This window comes from Chanos chanos, chromosome 12, assembly GCF_902362185.1.
Source record: "Chanos chanos chromosome 12, fChaCha1.1, whole genome shotgun sequence".
Classification (NCBI taxonomy): domain Eukaryota; kingdom Metazoa; phylum Chordata; class Actinopteri; order Gonorynchiformes; family Chanidae; genus Chanos; species Chanos chanos.
This window is the reverse complement of record NC_044506.1, coordinates 24,459,363-24,475,943: the sequence shown is the minus strand read 5'-3', so window position 1 is coordinate 24,475,943 and position 16,581 is coordinate 24,459,363. Positions and strand designations below refer to the sequence as shown.

Below are 16,581 nucleotides of genomic sequence, written 5' to 3'. Positions count from 1 at the left end.
GGTTGGACTCAGCGCATAGGGCAAAGCATAAAATTAACGTTATCATATGAAGATAACACTTGGTCTTATCGTACGCAATGGTTAAGTATGGATACCGAAGGGCTCTCACTGGAAACTGAGTGCGGGCGAGATCTAGCATCACACGATTAGCAAGTACTCAACGATAATGTAGAAACTCGAGAATGCTCGATTACTCTGTGGAACCCCTAACATATATATACAGTATATAGAAAAAATTTTTTATCTTATCATACTTATATAAAAGTGTACATAAATATGTAAATGTGTACGATAGCAATTATGTACATACTTACATAAATGAGACACATTGTTTCATGTTTGTGAGTGGAGAAAACCGGAAGTGGCAAACTGGAACTCAACATGGAGTACACTTGGCTGAAATACATGTTGTCTTTGTGATGGTGTTAAGAGTGAGTGGGGTGATGTGTGTTGTCTTTGTGACAGCATAAGAGTGAGTGGGATAATGTGTGTTGTCTTTGTGACGGTGTAAGAGTGAGTGGGATAATGTGTGTTGTCTTTGTGACAGTGTGAAGAGTGAGTGGGGTGATGTGTGTTGTCTTTGTGACAGTGTGAAGAGTGAGTGGGGTGATGTGTGTTGTCTTTGTGACAGTGTGAAGAGTGAGTGGGGTGATGTGTGTTGTCTTTGTGACAGTGTGAAGAGTGAGTGGGGTGATGTGTGTTGTCTCTGTGATGGTGTGAAGAGTGAGTGGGGTGATGTGTGTTGTCTCTGTGATGGTGTGAAGAGTGAGTGGGGTGATGTGTGTTGTCTTTGTGACAGTGTGAAGAGTGAGTGGGGTGATGTGTGTTGTCTTTGTGACAGCATAAGAGTGAGTGGGGTGATGTGTGTTGTCTTTGTGATGGTGTAAGAGTGAGTGGGGTGATGTGTGTTGTCTTTGTGATGGTGTAAGAGTGAGTGGGGTGATGTGTGTTGTCTTTGTGATGGTGTAAGAGTGAGTGGGGTGATGTGTGTTGTCTTTGTGACGGTGTAAGAGTGAGTGGGGTGATGTGTGTTGTCTTTGTGATGGTGTTAAGAGTGAGTGGGGTGATGTGTGTTGTCTTTGTGACAGTGTGAAGAGTTAGGGTTGGACTGTGACAATGACAGAGACATCATACTAGCAGTATAAAAACCTCCAGTGAAACCCCTGTGTTCCAGGGCTCTTATATAAGGAAGAGACTGACAGCTGGCTGGTTTTAGAGGATATCTGAATCAATTAATATGATATATAGCTGTTGGTAGTTAAGTTATTTTCCCCCGTGTCTCCAGTTCTGTGGTTATGGAGAGCTAGAGAGGACAGATGTAAAACTGGAACATTGTGAAGATTCTGCTCTCTGGACTGACTGCAGTCAGAGCCGTAACCTGGATGAACACTTTAGTGAGGTCCATGCAGGTTTAATCAGAGGATAACCTTGAAAATAAACAAACACAAAAGACAAAACTCAGACCTTGGTGTACTCATAGCTAGATACAGCCATGACTGGATTGACCTGGTGGATCTGGTGGTATTTGTTTCTTTCTCCTTGTCTGTGCTGTCCTCTCTAACAGTCTTTATCTCTCTCTAGTCCCTGGGGTGGTGGTGGGAATTACAGTGATGAAGAATATCATACTTCGATGAGATTTTTTCTAAAAGTCCAGAGGTTTGATCACACTGAGTAAGATAGAGTGTCTCCTGCAATACTTGTTCAATAATATCACATGAATATATTATTCATATCCAACAGTGTTGGTATTTGAACAGCCAATGTTTTACCTGCAGAAGAAGACTGGTCACAAAACCTCTGTAAGGTTTCTGCACAGGATTCCAGACTTCCCCTTACTGATTATAACTGTGTTTCACATTCTTTATTCCTCCATTCCAGAGCCCCCTGAAGCACGTGAAGCTCTGTCCTGTCTGATCTGTCACTGACCTGAATGCTGTGATTCAGATGGTTCAGAACCACTTTTGCTCATTTCATTTTGCTAAATAAACACTTTATGCCTCCTGGCTGTCATGCCTGAAGTTTAATAAAAGCAGTTTGCCTCAGAAGAGGATTTGGTGACACAGGATGAAGCTGGAGTATGTAGGAGAGCTCTTGTGTAGGAGAGCCTCCTGTTGGGTTTGCTCTGCATTAGTCTTTTGTTTGCCACCTTATTAATTCTTAATAAAGATGAGTTTTGATAGTAGGTTCACACTGTCTATGAATGACCCCAGTTTTGTTCTTCTTAATCACACAGGCTCACAGCAGTACCAGCTGTAGGATATTTCTAATATGTACATACTTGAAAAAATGCGGAAAAAAAATTTTTTTAAACACAAACAACCCAAATATGAGAGAAAACAAAGGTACACAATGGTGCCTCCACAGTGCTGTCGTGGGCCACAGTGTTTCCCTGACTCTGCGTTGACTGACTCCGCGTTGCCCTGACTCTGCGTTGACTGACTCCGCGTTGCCCTGACTCTGCGTTGACTGAGTCCACATTGCCCTGACTCTGCGTTGACTGAGTCCGCGTTGCCCTGACTCTGCGTTGACTGAGTCCGCGTTGCCCTGACTCTGCGTTGACTGAGTCCGCGTTGCCCTGACTCTGCGTTGACTGACTCCACATTGCCCTGACTCTGCGTTGACTGACTCCGTGTTGCCCTGACTCTGCGTTGACTGACTCCGCGTTGCCCTGACTCTGCGTTGACTGAGTCCGCGTTGCCCTGACTCTGCCCTGACTGACTCCACATTGCCCTGACTCTGCGTTGACTGAGTCCGCGTTGCCCTGACTCTGCGTTGACTGAGTCCGCGTTGCCCTGACTCTGCGTTGACTGACTCCGCGTTGCCCTGACTCTGCGTTGACTGACTCCGCGTTGCCCTGACTCTGCGTTGACTGACTCCACATTGCCCTGACTCTGCGTTGACTGACTCCACATTGCCCTGACTCTGCGTTGACTGACTCCGCGTTGCCCTGACTGACTCCGCGTTGACTGAGTCCGCGTTGCCCTGACTGACTCCGCGTTGCCCTGACTCTGCGTTGACTGAGTCCGCGTTGCCCTGACTCTGCGTTGACTGACTCCGCGTTGCCCTGACTCTGCGTTGACTGAGTCCGCGTTGCCCTGACTCTGCCCTGACTGACTCCACATTGCCCTGACTCTGCGTTGACTGAGTCCGCGTTGCCCTGACTCTGCGTTGACTGAGTCCGCGTTGCCCTGACTCTGCGTTGACTGACCCCGCGTTGCCCTGACTCTGCGTTGACTGAGTCCACATTGCCCTGACTCTGCGTTGACTGACTCCACATTGCCCTGACTCTGCGTTGACTGACTCCGCGTTGCCCTGACTCTGCGTTGACTGAGTCCGCGTTGCCCTGACTCTGCGTTGACTGAGTCCGCGTTGCCCTGACTCTGCGTTGACTGACTCCGCGTTGCCCTGACTCTGCGTTGACTGAGTCCACATTGCCCTGACTCTGCGTTGACTGACTCCACATTGCCCTGACTCTGCGTTGACTGACTCCGCGTTGCCCTGACTCTGCGTTGACTGACTCCGCGTTGCCCTGACTCTGCGTTGACTGACTCCGCGTTGCCCTGACTCTGCGTTGACTGAGTCCGCGTTGCCCTGACTCTGCGTTGACTGAGTCCGCGTTGCCCTGACTCTGCGTTGACTGAGTCCGCGTTGCCCTGACTCTGCGTTGACTGAGTCCGTGTTGCCCTGACTCTGCGTTGACTGACTCCACATTGCCCTGACTCTGCGTTGACTGACTCCACATTGCCCTGACTCTGCGTTGACTGACTCCACATTGCCCTGACTCTGCGTTGACTGACTCCGCGTTGCCCTGACTGACTCCGCGTTGCCCTGACTCTGCGTTGACTGAGTCCGTGTTGCCCTGACTCTGCTGTGTTTGTGGTGACACAGCTGTGAATGAAGGCATTGTTTCACAGGTAGTACATTGTTGTACTAGGTCTAGTCATGAAGCCTATAAATGAAACGATTATATGATTGTGATACATGGCTATTGTGTGTTGACCCCCCCACCACCACCACCACACAAAAAGTGAATAAATAGAATTGGGGGCAGAATATTTATTAAGTATCCAATGCTCAAATTAGACAAATTGGAAGCAGTTCCTTATTTAAGAGTGACCTGTACCAGGCTGCCGCTTAAAACCTGAGGACAGGCCTGCATACTGCCCAGACTGCCAGTCGTTAAACGGTTGCTCTTGCACTAAATACTGAATGTCATAAGTTTGTGCGTAACTTGCACATCCTAAGAGACAGAACTTAAGATTTTGGTGTATCCACTGTGTTGGAAAAATACTACTCTCCTTTAAGCTAACCACTGTAGTAACCATGATAAACAATGTAACCATAATGTATTCATTATTATAGGGGTGAATCAATGTAATCATTTATATTAACCGCTATATAACTATACAATCCTTTGTATTGTAAGAAACATCAGGTTCTCTTTGTTCAGAAAGAAAAGGCCTGTGCGGCCCTATAGAGGACAGCATGTGAGATAAGGTTGGCGCCTCTGCCAGAGTATTGTGGTCAGTCATAATATATGGAGAAGGTGGAAATATTCCTGTTTGTGCTATATCTCGCTCCACCGCTTAGCAGGGCAGTAAATATGGTAAACGTCAAGGAACTACACAATAATGACGATAAGTGGAATCTTTGAAGATGGGCTGGCCGAGGTGCCCCACATACAAAGAGACAAAGTAATGTGTATCTTTTTTGAGAAAACGTGTATAAAGGCCGGTGCTTTGTGAGAAGGAGTCAGTCACTCCCCGGGACCTGACTCAGTTTGTTGTATGCCTTTTGAACTATACAATAAACTTACACTGCATCTGACTCATTGTTAGACTCCTATTGTTTTGTCCCAGAACAGGTATCGTGAGGCTGAGAATTTCACCCACAGCTGCTTTTGGGATGATTGCTTAAATCAAAGTAATAATCTTTTCATCATCTGAAAAAAATGGAGTGCAAATTTTCATTCATCAATCGGACATACTTCACGCAACTACATTTATTACGATTAGAGTCCTTTTCGAATTTGCCTTCGCGGACTTCCCTCTGTCTGTCACGTGCTTGATCAGCTGTTCTACGGCATATCCGCCTAGCTCGAACGAGTGTGTTTACATGCACAGTGAGCGGAACAGTATGGAAAGACGAGCAGTAGACTTTGCAGGTAAAACAAACTCAGTGAACATGTCGGTATGAGCTGACATGCGTTGCAATTATTACGAGACTCGACAAGTGAACGTGTGGGTCTATCGCGTTCAGGATCTGTTGTCCAGGCTTTCTTTCTTTTGTTGGAAGCGTAAGGCTAGCGAGCAAGGCCCGTCGGTGCAGTGACGATATGTGCTAGCATGTGTCATAGTTGTTTTCTGGTCACCTTTAAGTACAAAGTCAGTTTCTTTTTCATTGTGTGAAGCACAGTATGTTGAAGCCTTTGAAAGTTCCTCTGGTACTATCCTGCATCGCATACCGAACGTAAGTGTACTTCCCAATTTTTCAACTTGGCTTCCCTCTCACGGATGACAAACGAGCACTTATGCGGTGAACTATTTAGACATGTGTTTCCGTAAGGTTGTTATAAATGAAACAAAGCTCCTTAGTTTTCAGGTTTAGTAGCCCAGACATTGTATTCTGCACTTTTTCTCCCCCGACTGACTGCAGGGGGGCCCGGCTATATACCGTGGTTGTTAAACGAATCTGTCCTGACACAAATCTCATAAACCTACATTTTCAGCAGTTCGAAGGTGTACGGTCCAGTGCTTCTCTATAGTGGATCTACTCAGTGCGGGTTACCGGAATGGCCACTTGCTGTTCCTTGTTCCTCTTTATGTAGTGGCTTGAATTGTCCGAGACACAGCACGACACGTGATTTACAAGGCTTTGCTTAGTTTGTCATCCTCTTGAGTACAGATAATCATCGTAGAATGTGATGTCTAAGTATTCGTCCCAAGTTTCTTTAGCCCGCTAGGTTCGTAAAACGTAGAATATGGAAACTATGGCGCTTCAAAGGACTTAAGTACTCATATTTCCATAGTGTGTAGTGTTCATTTTAAAATAAGTAAATGATGTTTTCAACTTATGATCCAAATTCTAAATAAAACAAAGCAACACCAGCTGAAGTGTCACGGGACGGGGGCCCGCCAGGCATGCTGGTGACAGGAAGCCAAATGTGTGTTCACACAAAGCGAACTCCTAGCCTGTTCTCCAGCATGAATGGACGAGCACACACCTCTGGAGTTGAGTTTGTTCAGCTCAGTAAAGTCCTTTTTTCTGTCAAAATATCTGTTTATTTTTTTATCAGTGTGAGTCTGGCCTAAGCCCTGAAATCATTGTGTGCATGTGTTAAAAACAGAGAGAAGTACCATTGTGATTATGTTTTCCCCTTCTCTGTGTACATGATTTCTTGTCTGTGCAAGCTTTCTCTGAGTGTATGATTTCTTGTCTGTGCAAGCTTTCTGTGTGTGAGTGAAGTTTGCCTGGATCCCTGGAGGCTGTATAGGTGGTAGAATTTCGGGGTTAAGAGGCGGAGGGTCATGTGATTGGTGGAGGGCGCTGGATCGTAATTGGCTGATATGGAGCAGACATGTGAGTTTATTTAAGATGGTTTTCTCCTCTAACCAGGAGCTCCGGTTCTCACACATTCTCATCTTTCTCCTCATTCTTTTTCCATTATGGAAAGTTTTAGACAGAAACATAAACACAGTTTGATATAGCTGAGTGTTTAATGGCTCTCACCTCGAGCATCAGATGGCGCTTCCTTCAGAGAAAAATCAAAGTCTCATCTGATAATGATTTTTGGACCTTAGAGAGAAATGACTAACAGTAAACAGTGCATTCCTATAGTGTAGGATTGGGTGTGTCTAACTGGGACGTCAGTTTTATTGAATCATGTTTTGTAGGTCAACTGGAGGTGAAGCAAAGAAAGAATCTTAGCATTAATGACATTCAGAGAAACTAGTGCATTTGCCATTTAAAGCCTGTTGACTTTTTCAGTTCCCTCTTTAAGAATCAAAAAACATTCACACGTTCACACTTATCTTCTGTCCTGCGGGATTAATGGTTTAAGTGTGTCCAAATACAGGAACAGACAGACACTTATCTAACACTCCAGAGTGATGCTTTTCAGGACACACACACAAAAAAACCTATAGGGCCGAGGGCCTGTCATATGGTCTCCAAATTTTCTAATTTTTGTTACTCTGTTCTTGTGTTAGGCTTCTCTTATAGACTGTTTTAGAGTGTTATTAAAGTAGCCTAGTCTGTGAATCATTTAGACTTTGTGAACTGTGAATCAGTAGGACTACTAATTTGCCTTCAGTGTACAGCACCCTGAAATAAGCCCCTTGGTCCTTGGTTAGTCCTCCTGCAGTCTGAGTCTTAACTTTGCAAAATTTCTGATTGTATCCTTTCCTAATTCCCCTGTACATGTTTGTCTCCAATGTGTTTTCATTTAAAAATGTGTGCATCAGGGTGTCTGTTAGCGCATGCGTGTGTGTGTGTGTTTATATGTATTTGTGAATGTGTCCATGTGTTCTCTTGTTTGTTTGTTTATGAGTTGAAAGTGAAAGTTTGAGTTCAGTTTGCGGTTTCTCTGTGTCACTGTATGAGTGTATGGGGTGCACTGTATGAGTGTATGGGCGGTGTCACTGTATGAGTGTGTGGTGTGCACTGTATGAGTGTATGGGCGGTGTCACTGTATGAGTGTATGGGCGGTGTCACTGTATGAGTGTATGGGCGGTGTCACTGTATGAGTGTATGGGCGGTGTCACTGTATGAGTGTATGGGTGGTGTCACTGTATGAGTGTATGGGCGGTGTCACTGTATGAGATGTATGGGCGGTGTCACTGTATGATTGTATGGTGGTGTCATGACTAGTTATGGTGGGTGTCACTGTATGAGTCGATGGGCGGTGTCACTGCGGTAATCCGTGATCAGTGGCTAATTAGAAGCCTTACAAAGTGTTGAAATTAAAAAAAAGGTAAAAATGGGATGCTGAGCAGAGGTCAGGAGTATCAGGTCTGTGTATGATTGCATCCTGGGGTCAGGGAGTATCAGGTCTATGTATGATTGCATCCTGGGTCAGGGAGTATCAGGTCTATGTATGATTGCATCCTGGGGGTCAGGGAGTATCAAGGTCTATGTATGATTGCATCCTGGGTCAGGAGTATCAGGTCAGTGTATGATTGCATCCTGGGGTCAGGGAGTATCAGTCTATGTATGATTGCATCCTGGGGTCGGAGTAATCAGGTCAGTGTATGATTGCATCCTGGGGTTCTTGGTAGAATAAGTGGACGCTTTTAAGTATTTACTAAGTTGTTTTGGCAGAAGTCCAGCTTCCTTTTTCATTGAAGCTGAAATCAGACTTCAGATGGATAATTAAGACCACCGTGATCTTGAGCTTGGTCCCCAGTGGTGACCCTAACCCTGACCCTAACCCTAACCCTGACCCTAACCCTGACCCTAACCCTAACCCTGACCCTAACCCTAACCCTAACCCTGACCCTGACCCTAACCCTGACCCTGACCCTGACCCGAGTGGTTTAGTCCACGTGTGGAGATAAAAGGATCTGAAGAATCTTTCTGTTTACATGCTAACTAGACAACCCTAACTATATAAAATATTACAGATCTTTACCATGTGATGTTAAACCATTACCATGTCGGAGATTAAAAACATAACTGAAATCTGGTAAAAACTGTTATGCAATAAATTTTCAGATATTAGAATATTCTTCTTGTGGTGTAATTGTGTTTCTCTTTCCAATACACAAGACTGGCCATAACTACAAATTTAAAACTATATAGTCAAGATAAAATTAAAACTGACTGACTGAGACATGCAGCACAAACATGTCAATTTAGAAGTAAATGTAATATTAATGTAAACATAATCCGTCTCATATTCAGGGTGGTCAGTTTTCACTTTGGAATGGCTGGCCCAATGTTTCAGGGCGGTTCTGGGAAGTTATCTGGAACCCTGGAGAACTGCAGATTGGGATAATGTTTTCATGCAGCAGAATAAGAGGAAAGCCCTCTACTTACCAGACTTTATATGAGCACTCAAACTCTGTGTTCATGATTAGAGTTCTCATAAGCCTCCTAAGGTTGTGTGGTGTTTATGTCTACTGTTATTACAGTCACGGTGTTTATGTTTACTGTTATTACAGTCAGTCAGTTTAATAGAACCTTCCCTGTCCCGTGTGTCTGGTGCCGTGTGTCTGGTGCCCCCAGTGTCTGGTGCCCCCAGTGTCTGGTGCCCTGTGTCTGGTGCCGTGTGTCTGGTCCCCCAGTGTCTGGTGCCGTGTGTCTGGTGCCCCCAGTGTGTGGTGCCCCCAGTGTCTGGTGCCCCCAGTGTCTGGTGCCATGTGTCTGGTGCCCCCAGTGTCTGGTGCCGTGTGTCTGGTGCCCCCAGTGTCTGGTGCCGTGTGTCTGGTGCCGTGTGTCTGGTGCCCCCCAGTGTCTGGTGCACGTGTGTTTGGTCCACCCAGTGTCTGGTGCCAGTGTGTCTGGTGCCGTGTGTCTGGTGCCCCCAGTGTCTGGTGCCGTGTGTCTGGTCCCCCAGTGTCTGGTGCCCCCAGTGTCTGGTGCCGTGTGTCTGGTGCCCCCAGTGTCTGGTGCCATGTGTCTGGTGCCCCCAGTGTCTGGTGCCGTGTGTCTGGTGCCGTGTGTCTGGTGCCCCCAGTGTCTGGTGCCATGTGTCTGGTGCCCAGTGTCTGGTGCCGTGTGTCTGGTGCCCCCAGTGTTTGGTGCCCTGTGTCTGGTGCCCCCAGTGTCTGGTGCCGTGTGTCTGGTGCCCCCAGTGTCTGGTGCCATGTGTCTGGTGCCCCCAGTGTCTGGTGCCATGTGTCTGGTGCCCCCAGTGTCTGGTGCCATGTGTCTGGTGCCATGTGTCTGGTGCCATGTGTCTGGTGCCCCCAGTGTCTGGTGCCCCCAGTGTCTGGTGCCGTGTGTCTGGTGCCCCCAGTGTCTGGTGCCCCCAGTGTCTGGTGCCATGTGTCTGGTGCCCCCAGTGTCTGGTGCCATGTGTCTGGTGCCATGTGTCTGGTGCCCCCAGTGTCTGGTGCCCCCAGTGTCTGGTGCCATGTGTCTGGTGCCCCCAGTGTCTGGTGCCATGTGTCTGGTGCCCCCAGTGTCTGGTGCCATGTGTCTGGTGCCCCAGTGTCTGGTGCCATGTGTCTGGTGCCGTGTGTCTGGTGCCCTCAGTGTCTGGTGCCGTGTGTCTGGTGCCCCCAGTGTCTGGTGCCGTGTGTCTGGTGCCCTCAGTGTCTGGTGCCGTGTGTCTGGTCCCCCAGTGTCTGGTGCCGTGTGTCTGGTGCCGTGTGTCTGGTGCCCCAGTGTCTGGTGCCCCCAGTGTCTGGTGCCGTGTGTCTGGTGCCCCCAGTGTCTGGTGCCGTGTGTCTGGTGCCCCCAGTGTCTGGTGCCCTGTGTCTGGTGCCCCCAGTGTCTTGTGCCATGTGTCTGGTGCCATGTGTCTGGTGCCCCCAGTGTCTGGTGCCATGTGTCTGGTGCCATGTGTCTGGTGCCCCCAGTGTCTGGTGCCCCCAGTGTCTGGTGCCGTGTGTCTGGTGCCCCCAGTGTCTGGTGCCCCCAGTGTCTGGTGCCCCCAGTGTCTGGTGCCCCCAGTGTCTGGTGCCATGTGTCTGGTGCCCCCAGTGTCTGGTGCCATGTGTCTGGACCCCCAGTGTCTGGTGCCATGTGTCTGGTGCCCCAGTGTCTGGTGCCATGTGTCTGGTGCCCCAGTGTCTGGTGCCCTCAGTGTCTGGTGCCGTGTGTCTGGTGCCCCCAGTGTCTGGTGCCGTGTGTCTGGTGCCCTCAGTGTCTGGTGCCGTGTGTCTGGTCCCCCAGTGTCTGGTGCCGTGTGTCTGGTGCCCCCAGTGTCTGGTGCCGTGTGTCTGGTGCCCCCAGTGTCTGGTGCCATGTGTCTGGTGCCCCCAGTGTCTGGTGCCATGTGTCTGGTGCCCCCAGTGTCTGGTGCCGTGTGTCTGGTGCCCCCAGTGTCTGGTGCCCCAGTGTCTGGTGCCCCCAGTGTCTGGTGCCGTGTGTCTGGTGCCGTGTGTCTGGTGCCTCCAGTGTCTGGTGCCCCCAGTGTCTGGTGCCCCCAGTGTCTGGTGCCGTGTGTCTGGTGCCCCCAGTGTCTGTTCCCCCAGTGTCTGGTGCCGTGTGTCTGGTGCCGTGTGTCTGGTGCCATGTGTCTGGTGCCCCCAGTGTCTGGTGCCGTGTGTCTGGTGCCCCCAGTGTCTGGTGCCGTGTGTCTGGTGCCGTGTGTCTGGTGCCCCCAGTGTCTGGTTCCCCAGTGTCTGGTGCCCTCAGTGTCTGGTGCCGTGTGTCTGGTGCCATGTGTCTGGTGCCGTGTGTCTGGTGCCGTGTGTCTGGTGCCGTGTGTCTGGTGCCATGTGTCTGGTGCCGTGTGTCTGGTGCCCCCAGTGTCTGGTTCCCCAGTGTCTGGTGCCCTCAGTGTCTGGTGCCGTGTGTCTGGTGCCATGTGTCTGGTGCCGTGTGTCTGGTGCCGTGTGTCTGGTGCCGTGTGTCTGGTGCCATGTGTCTGGTGCCGTGTGTCTGGTGCCCCCAGTGTCTGGTGCCGTGTGTCTGGTGCCCCCAGTGTCTGGTGCCGTGTGTCTGGTGCCGTGTGTCTGGCGCCCCAATGTCTGGTGCCCCCAGTGTTTGGTCCCCCAGTGTCTGGTGCCGTGTGTCTGGTGCCCCCAGTGTCTGGTGCCCCCAGTGTCTGGTGCCGTGTGTCTGGTGCCGTGTGTCTGGTCCCCCAGTGTCTGGTCCCCCAGTGTCTGGTGCCGTGTGTCTGGTGCCGTGTGTCTGGTGCCCTGTGTTTGGTCCCCCAGTGTCTGGCGCCCCCAGTGTCTGTTCCCCCAGTGTCTGGTGCCATGTGTCTGGTGCCGTGTGTCTGGTGCCCTGTGTTTGGTCTCCCAGTGTCTGGCGCCCCCAGTGTCTGTTCCCCCAGTGTCTGGTGCAGTGTGTCTGGTCCCGTGTGGGTTGTCTTGTGCATCTTAACTGTCCTTTAATGGCACTGTTGTTGTTTTTTTTCAGATTAATGTCTCCTAGTGTGTGATCTCAGCTCTGTAAGAAGAATTCAGTCAGTCTTACTTACAGTGAGTGTCCACAAACACACACACGCACATACGCACACACAAATACTGACTCTCACATGCATCCACACATGCATACACACACTCTTACACTAACATACACAAACACACACTTACACTCACATACACAAACATGCACTTACACTAACATACACAAACATGCTCTTAAACCAACATACACAAACACACACGCGCGCGCTGAGACAAACAGAGAAACACACACTCGTATTCAAAAACACACACATGCTCAGACAAACAGTTTATTTTGTAATTATGTTGTCCATCGTGAGTTTATTTTGGTTTGTTTTTAAATACCTCTCAATTCAAAACCATTTTAAACTCCTGTTAAACATAAATGTTTGTGATGAATGCTGTCATCTAGTTTTATATGAGTTTATTCTATCTACATGTGGAAGTACATGCAGTGTTTACAGTGAAATAATGTTATTTTCTTGCTGGATTTGTAAGTGGTTTTTATGAGACTGTATTCAGACAACAACAGTTAGACAGTGAGGCAGTGTTGTGTGTGTATTAGTAGTGAGACAGTAGTAATGTATTGGTAGTGAGACAGTGGTAATGTATTAGTAGTGAGCCAGTAGTAATGTATTAGTAGTAAGACAGTAGTAATGTATTGGTAGTGAGACAGTAGTAATGTATTGGTAGTGAGACAGTGGTAATGTATTGGCAGTGAGACAGTAGTAATGTATTGGTAGTGAGACAGTGGTAATGTATTGGCAGTGAGACAGTAGTAATGTATTGGTAGTGAGACAGTGGTAATGTAATGATAGTGAGACAGTGGTAATGTAATGATAGTGAGACAGTGGTAATGTATTGGTAGTGAGACAGTAGTAATGTAATGATAGTGAGACAGTAGTAATGTATTGGTAGTGAGACAGTAGTAATGTAATGATAGTGAGACAGTGGTAATGTATTGGTAGTGAGACAGTGGTAATGTATTGGTAGTGAGACAGTAGTAATGTAATGATAGTGAGACAGTAGTAATGTATTGGTAGTGAGACAGTAGTAATGTAATGATAGTGAGACAGTGGTAATGTATTGGTAGTGAGACAGTGGTAATGTATTGGTAGTGAGACAGTGGTAATGTATTGGTAGTGAGACAGTAGTAATGTATTGGTAATGAGACAGTAGTAATGTAATGATAGTGAGACAGTGGTAATGTAATGATAGTGAGACAGTGGTAATGTAATGATAGTGAGACAGTAGTAATGTATTGGTAGTGAGACAGTAGTAATGTAATGATAGTGAGACAGTAGTAATGTATTGGTAGTGAGACAGTAGTAATGTAATGATAGTGAGACAGTGGTAATGTAATGATAGTGAGACAGTGGTAATGTATTGGTAGTGAGACAGTGGTAATGTATTGGTAGTGAGACAGTAGTAATGTATTGGTAGTGAGACAGTAGTAATGTATTGGTAGCGAGACAGTAGTAATGTAATGGTAGTGAGACAGTAGTAATGTATTGGTAGCGAGACAGTAGTAATGTATTGGTAGCGAGACAGTAGTAATGTAATGATAGTGAGACAGTAGTAATGTATTGGTAGCGAGACAGTAGTAATGTAATGGTAGTGAGACAGTAGTAATGTATTGGTAGCGAGACAGTAGTAATGTATTGGTAGCGAGACAGTAGTAATGTAATGATAGTGAGACAGTAGTAATGTAATGGTAGTGAGACAGTAGTAATGTATTGGTAATGAGACAGTAGTAATGTAATGGTAGTGAGACAGTAGTAATGTATTGGTAGTGAGACAGTAGCAATGTAATGGTAGTGAGACAGTAGTAATGTAATGGTAGTGAGACAGTGGTAATGTAATGATAGTGAGACAGTAGTAATGTATTGGTAGTGAGACAGTAGTAATGTAATGATAGTGAGACAGTAGTAATGTATTGGTAGTGAGACAGTGGTAATGTATTGGTAATGAGACAGTGGTAATGTATTGGTAGCGAGACAGTGGTAATGTAATGGTAGTGAGACAGTAGTAATGTATTGGTAATGAGACAGTAGTAATGTAATGGTAGTGAGACAGTAGCAATGTAATGGTAGTGAGACAGTAGTAATGTAATGGTAGTGAGACAGTGGTAATGTAATGGTAGTGAGACAGTAGTAATGTATTGGTAGTGAGACAGTAGTAATGTATTGGTAGCGAGACAGTAGTAATGTAATGATAGTGAGACAGTAGTAATGTAATGGTAGTGAGACAGTAGTAATGTATTGGTAGTGAGACAGTAGTAATGTATTGGTAGCGAGACAGTAGTAATGTAATGATAGTGAGACAGTAGTAATGTATTGGTAGCGAGACAGTAGTAATGTAATGGTAGTGAGACAGTGTCGTGTGTGTATTGGTAGCGAGACAGTGGTAATGTATTGGTAGTGAGACAGTAGTAATGTAATGATAGCGAGACAGTGGTAATGTAATGATAGTGAGACAGTAGTAATGTAATGATAGTGAGATAGTAGTAATGTATTGGTAGTGAGACAGTGGTAATGTATTGGTAGTGAGACAGTAGTAATGTATTGGTAGTGAGACAGTAATAATGTATTGGTAGTGAGACAGTGGTAATGTATTGGTAGTGAGACAGTAGTAATGTATTGGTAGTGAGACAGTAGTAATGTATTGGTAGTGAGACAGTGGTAATGTAATGATAGTGAGACAGTGGTAATGTATTGGTAGTGAGACAGTAGTAATGTAATGATAGTGAGACAGTGGTAATGTAATGATAGTGAGACAGTAGTAATGTATTGGTAGTGAGACAGTAGTAATGTAATGATAGCGAGACAGTAGTAATGTGTTGGTAGTGAGACAGTAATAATGTATTGGTAGTGAGACAGTAGTAATGTATTAGTAGTAAGACAGTAGTAATGTATTGATAGTGAGACAGTAGTTATGTAATGGTAGTGAGACAGTGTCGTGTGTGTATTGGTAGCGAGACAGTGGTAATGTATTGGTAGTGAGACAGTGTTATGTGTGTATTGGTAATGAGACAGTGTTGTGTGTATTGGTAATGAGACAGTGAGATAGTGAGACAGTAGTAATGTATTGGTAGTGAGACAGTGGTAATGTATTGGTAGTGAGCCAGTAGTAATGTATTGGTAGTGAGACAGTGGTAATGTATTGGTAGTGAGACAGTGGTAATGTATTAGTAGTGAGCCAGTAGTAATGTATTAGTAGTAAGACAGTAGTAATGTAATGATAGTGAGACAGTGGTAATGTATTGGTAGTGAGACAGTAGTAATGTATTGGTAGTGAGACAGTGGTAATGTATTGGTAGTGAGACAGTAGTAATGTATCGGTAGTGAGACAGTGTTATGTGTGTATTGGTAGTGAGACAGTGTTATGTATGTATTGGTAATGAGACAGTGAGATAGTGAGACAGTAGTAATGTATTGGTAGCGAGACAGTGGTAATGTAATGATAGTGAGACAGTAGTAATGTATTGGTAGTGAGACAGTGTTATGTGTGTATTGGTAATGAGATAGTGAGACATTGGTAATGTATTGGTAGTGAGACAGTGTTATGTGTGTATTGGTAATGAGATAGTGAGACAGTGGTAATGTATTGGTAGTGAGACAGTGTTATGTGTGTATTGGTAATGAGATAGTGAGACAGTGGTAATGTATTGGTAGTGAGACAGTGTTATGTGTGTATTGGTAATGAGATAGTGAGACAGTGGTAATGTATTGGTAATGAGATAGTGTTATGTGTGCCTGACTGTCCTGGCTGTATGATGATGTTTTTTCAGGTCATGCAGCACCCAAACTTTGAAACAAGGCATCCACTGCAGCAGGATGAGACGGGCTATGACCCTCTGCACAACTACAACAGAAAGACCAGCAGTAAGAGTTAATGCACCAAGCTCTCTGATCTTCCCACTCACATGGGACAGCAGTGTGTCATCTGTTATAGAACCCGACCCATGCAGGATTTTTAAGACCGATACCGATTTTGACATTTGAGGATTTAAAAAAACAATAAAGATATATTGGCATTAATACACGCTGTGTAAACACACCGTGTAAATATTAATACACGCTGCACAAAAACACTTTGTAAATATGAATACACGCTGTGTAAACACACTGTATAAATATGAATACACGCTGTGTAAACACACTGTGTAAATATGAATACACGCTGTGTAAACACACTGTATAAATATGAATACACGCTGTGTAAACACACTGTGTAAATATGAATACACGCTGTGTAAACACACTGTATAAATATTAACACACGCTGTGTATACACACCTTTACAGGCTGTGTGTAGGTATAGATTTGGGACTGGGGTGTGTAGGTGCCGAGGAGTTCCCGGGTTCAGTTTGACCATCTGAACTCCCTCTGTGCTTTTCATCAACTGATGTTGTGTTTGATGGTGTTTAGGTGCTTCAGTAGAATGTTGTGGAGAATCAACGTTTCAGTCATACAGGTTTGCGACTTTACTAACTATCTTCACACGTGTCCTCTGTTTA

At 46.1% G+C, this 16,581-nt stretch overlaps 1 long non-coding RNA gene across 1 annotated transcript; it reads left to right on the top strand.

Annotated features, from left to right (window-relative positions):
• Positions 1-5,108: 5,108 nt before the first annotated feature.
• Positions 5,109-16,539, top strand: LOC115825310 (uncharacterized). Its single transcript, XR_004025745.1, has 4 exons — positions 5,109-5,164; positions 12,034-12,095; positions 15,853-15,946; positions 16,493-16,539. It is a non-coding gene; the product is annotated as an uncharacterized LOC115825310 (long non-coding RNA).
• Positions 16,540-16,581: the final 42 nt, after the last annotated feature.